The 5456-nt window shown below is 39.7% G+C and overlaps 1 long non-coding RNA gene across 1 annotated transcript; it reads right to left on the bottom strand.

The window, feature by feature from the left end:
- Nucleotides 1–1614: 1614 nt before the first annotated feature.
- Nucleotides 1615–4455, bottom strand: LOC120964370 (uncharacterized). Its single transcript, XR_006663664.2, has 5 exons — nucleotides 4326–4455; nucleotides 3954–4070; nucleotides 3090–3190; nucleotides 2056–2157; nucleotides 1615–1731 (listed from the first exon to the last, which is right to left on the bottom strand). It is a non-coding gene; the product is annotated as an uncharacterized lncRNA (long non-coding RNA).
- Nucleotides 4456–5456: the final 1001 nt, after the last annotated feature.

The following is a 5456-nucleotide window of genomic DNA, read 5'->3' on the forward strand; positions in this document are numbered from 1 at the left end:
AAAGCTCTATTCGATGAAAAAAATTCGCTACTGCACCTAAGACCATCTCACTGAAGGTCTTAGTTCCTTGCGCCAATGCTGATTCCGTCAAAAAATGTACCACAAAAGACAAATTTAACAACCATATCTCAGTGGCTAATCTCCCGTATTTACCAATCTTCATTTTCATCCGTGTGAAAGAAGAGAAGAGGAGGAGCTAAGCTTACCTGCAGAGACGCTGTTGTGCAGTATAGCAGTAGAAGCGGTGGGCCTTGCGCCATCATCAATTCTCGCTGAAGCGGCCCACGTCCAACGTATTCACCACCATCGCCACCAGCTGTGACTGCTGCTCCCCCTCCTGTTGACGGCGATGAGGATCCGCCCACATGCTAGCATGGGGAGCCACGAGTCCCCGCCCTCCACTAGAGACAATTCATCGATGGGGAAGGCAAGGATTTGTAGGTCGCGGGGGCGGGAGGCAGGTGCGCAACGCTAGAGTGGACCATCGATGGGCCTCGGAGTGGAGGTGGCTCTGGCCGGCTATGCTCGTGGCAACGGCGGCTAGGAACCCTAGCGTCCTGGTCGAGAGCGAGCTGTGAGGGAAGGAGTTGCGTGGGGGGGTGGAGAAGGAAAATATGCGTTACCCGCCCTATGTTTTACGGGAAGGAGTTATATGAGGAATCCCTTCGACACAGTAAAAGGACACATGGAGATCGCGGTTACTCGCCCTTACTGCGACACTTATTCTGTCAAATCTTTCCATGTAGGCTCATGCGTCCCCTTTCATTTCAGTTTGACTAGTGGTTGGGGCGCGCAGCCTAAGTGGAAGCTGGGCGGTGCCAGGTAAGATGCGCCCTCCCACTGTCCTATATATACTAAGTAGTGTGTTTTGTGTACATGTGATGTTGCTATAAAAAACTGACATTTATAATAGAAGGAACCACCAAAAATGCAACTCATCTAGATCTCTATATATCTATTGACACATCATGTGAAAGAAACTGAAATTCCATGCCAGGTTAATAGCATCAACAGGAGCACATCTTGTTGTTTGGCAAAATAAGATACATCAATATAAATTGTGCACATGTCCTCCCCGGCAGCAACAAGCCCTTGATGCCTCCCTCCAACCATGCGGCTGACGACGAGGAGCACGCTCACCTCCTGCTCCATGCACTACATCACTCGGTGCATGCCGGCGATGAGTCGCCACATCCTTGCCAGCCTATACATACAAGACATCAGCGAGAAACATCGATCAAACACATGCAGCATCAGTGTTCCTAGGGATATCGATCGAGCACACTATAATAGAAACACGTACATTTGGATGAGCTTTGCGAGCTGCGGGCTCATCATGGACAGCAATGACCCTCTGGCACAAAGCGTTGACGGAGGCGAGGGAGATGTGAGCTTGATCCGGAGGTCCCTGATGGCAGCCTTGATCCTCTTGATGGCGAACGGCTCCGCACCATTGGCGCCCTAGCTCCTCAGTTGTGCACACTTCTTCTCGTATGACAGCCAGGCACACTTCTGCCTGCAAATGCATTTCATTTCATATTTTGGCTTGACTGGTACTAAACTTCTAAAGATTATACAAATTCTTAGAGAAGCGAGTGTGCTTAATCGAACGTACCCTGACTATTAGGCTCTCCTTGTGGCTCTGGAAGAGCAGGAATGGCTCCATCAAAGCTTCACACATGCCAACTTGGGTGTCGCCTTCATTCCTCTCACAGCAATTGGTTGGACTGCCTATGTACAGGATAGCAATGATCAATGCTTCAGTCTACCTTCTACTTATATTGCATGGATCTGTTTTCTCAAATCAGTTATCAAAAGCATTAATCCTTAATTTTAGGCCACCTCATTTTGTTTCAAAGCTTCCATACGAAATAGACAACAATTAGGAACAAAAGGAAATACTTGTACAAATAGAAAACATGCTTCATGTTCTTCTTTTCTACAAGGACTTTCTTCAGCAAACATCAATTCATCAAGGGTTTCATTTCCAATTCAAGATTTTTGCTTCTGAAAACAATTTTAATTCCTATGTAAACCTGAGAAAACACAACTGACCTCAAGTGTGATATATATGCATACATTAAACCAGATCCATCCATAGAAACACCCACTTCTTCGTTACATAGGGTATATATCAATCTGTAAAACATCAGCTGCCTAGACTTCTAAACATTAGCTACCAACAATGGTTGAAGGTTCAGTAAAAAGAGTTCATCTAGAGGATGCAAAAAAAATCAGAAAAACATCTAGAGGATTTAAAGCATCAGGATGCAACTAAGGCGGTAAAGTGCACTACTAATTACGCTGCCATACTCGTTGTTGCTTTTTGGCGCGGTGGGTATGGCATGTGCAACCAGTATTTAGTAAAGTTATTTTAGCAAGAAGACTTGCAGTAGAGATGAGTGAGAGGTACATGTTTCTGGTTAAAAATCACATTCAAAAAACAAAAGCAAGTGTAGGGGTTTCATAGATATTAATAGGCTTGTATTAACAGAGAAGCAACATTAGTCTTAAAGGGATCAGAAGTAAATTAATGAATGATCCCTCATGCTTTATCAAACTTGTAATTCTTCTTTGTTATCTTGATTCAAACTATTTCATGGTGTCACTTAATTTATAGTACATATTTTCTCTAACATGGGAATCTGCTAAGAGTAGAGATTGGCCCTGGAACAAATCGATATTTAACTTAACTGAACCTAGGTCTTATTTCCTGCACCAAACATCAAATAAAAAGTAGCAGATTGCCAAGTACAATAGGCAAACAAGTTGCTAATTTCAAGTGCTAAGCAATTTATCTACCACCATTGTTACCTAATGAGTTATGCAAGGGTGGTTAGCTTGTACCTATCAGGTTCTATTCCCTAACATGGAGTCTAATTACTGGAATCATTTTTGGCAATAATGCAAATTCTAATAGATGAGCAGCTGCAGTGTCAAGTGTAGGACAACAAATTCAGAAGCATGATGCTCAACACACTTGCCCTGATTCTTGAGTGAATGCAAGAGCCATGAGCATTGTGGCAGATTGTTAATCCAAAGCATGACAACAAAATTCTCAAGAACTAAAGGAAGTTGGTGTGGCTCACATTTAGCTTTACTTGAAGATAACAAATCTGCTTATGACCAAACTATAAAATACCAACAAGCCCATCTAGCCGGCGCCAACGAGGTCTGAACGCCGAGTTCTCTAAACAAAGAAGAGGACAATCCTTAGCGATCTGGAAACTGATTAGTCAAAAAAGACTTAGTAGTACAGTAACATTTTGAAACAAACAAATCTTTAAATAAGGAAAACTTGCGATTTGGAAACTTCTGTTCAAAAAGACATATAGTAGTACAACAACAATTTGAGCTGAAGAAATCTTTAAACAAGGAAAACTTGCAATATGGAAACTTTTCATTTCAAAAAGACATAATAGTACAACAACATTTTGAGCTAAAGAAATCTTTAAATAAGGAAAACTTGCTTTGGTGATGTCCTTGTGTAAGAACTCCACATCTTTATTATACTTTGAAAAAGGCAGCATCCATTATTAAAGCATGAAGATTTCAGAGCACTAAGTTTATAAGAATCTAGTCTATCATTTGCAACATGGTAGTGGTACCTGAAATTAAAATGTACCAAGACATGAAAATTTCTCTTTTGCCTTCATTACTATTACAAAGAACATGACTGGGCCAAGATGAGTCCATATAGAATTCTGACATGATGTGGGAGGAAAGTTCACCAAGCTATTTCAGATCATGTAAATTGAGGGTTGTTACATATACTGCAGCCGGAATAACATATGACAAATGAGTTAAATTAATATTAGTACACAATAGTTCAGAGTAGGAAAAAAAGTGCAAATGGGTGTTCTCGATTGAAAATTTAGATCTCATAGAACAAAAAAGGCTCATTTCAAACAACCCAACAAATTCATGAAACGATGGTGCATGGCAAGACTTACCGAAGGTGTGGAACCATCATATGGATTTTATCCCGTGTTGCAATCTACCAAAAGCCTTTTGGCATTCTGGATGTGTGATGGTAGTCCACCAGGATAGCTTGAATTAAGTCGGAAAACCTGCACAATGAAAACTTTAGCAAGAAAAGAACAATCTTTACTATCTTACGCACTTGTCCATTTGAAATCCCATTGAATTCGAACAGAAAGCTACTAACAGACAATTTCACATGTGTCTTTCATATAAAAACTTGTCACAATGAAGTAGCTATATATTTTTGGTAGTTTTTTAGTAAATATCCCTTGCAAGTATGAGATCCGTCATCCATCGAGCATAAGTAGTGAAATATTTCAAGGATACAATCGAAGACACACCTGGTCAAAGATGCTTTTCTTCTTGTCGTCATCAACACAACTAGAAAGTTCATTAAGTAGTTAGGCACCTATAAAAATGACCAGATGATATCAATAAGCCAAGAACCTTATATTCTCCACATCATATAAATAGGTTGGCTCAAACGATTTGCTTCTTTTCTCAAACCGCTTTCACTACATATTTGCATGAGGAAACCTTCAAGAGGAAAATAAAACTGAGTTTAGAAATAAACAAAAAGGAATTTACTCATGCAGTAAAGAGCATTAAGCAACCAATGGATCACCACCAAAGAATGAAAGAAAAACAAAAGTATACATTCGGGAAATCTCAAATTTGGGCCAGGTTCTAATTTGGAAGTTCAGTACCTTAAGATCCACGTGGATAAGCAACATGTCATGCATAACTGCAAGGATAAGAAAAATAGAGTTCTTATGTATAGATACAAAATAAGAAGAAAAGAATATGTGCTTAGAACTGGCAGGTAGAAATATAAAGAAACGATTCAGCACACCACAACAAGGTTTCAACACAATAGTGATTTGTCTAATAGAACAAATTGCAGAACTAAACTGAATACTGAACTATCTTTGGTTCACAATGTATATACTCTTGTTTAGAAATCTTGAGTTTAAAAGGGAACAGAGATTGCAGCTGACAATATGATCTTGAGTTTAAAAATTATATGCATTGTCAACACAGGTGGATTAGGTACACTATCAACACATCATTCAACCATAGGTGCTCGTGCCGCTTGATACTTCATCTTAAAGATTCCCATTCCACTTAAAATGCCAAGACACATGGGGAATTGCAATTAGCAGTGTTCTACTACAATTTTTCATATAATTTTTCTTTAAAAACGAAATGACATATTTTCATGAAGAATGAAAGATCAATTATTTATTCTCTTGGTGCCTATGAGCAAAGTGGAAAGATTCACCCTAGCCATACTCATAGAACCTAGTAGCAAGATAGTAGTATTTATTAACCTGATAACATCGTAGTACTAGCTAGGTCCTGACATTCAAATCCCTAGTTGGACACTATCACAGAACAATGGGGTGATGCAGCACAGAAAATATATGTGAGCATTCTCAAATCATAACCAAATCAAAATAAAGTCCTTAACA

This window comes from Aegilops tauschii, chromosome 5 (genome assembly GCF_002575655.3).
Source record: "Aegilops tauschii subsp. strangulata cultivar AL8/78 chromosome 5, Aet v6.0, whole genome shotgun sequence".
NCBI classification, from domain to species: domain Eukaryota; kingdom Viridiplantae; phylum Streptophyta; class Magnoliopsida; order Poales; family Poaceae; genus Aegilops; species Aegilops tauschii.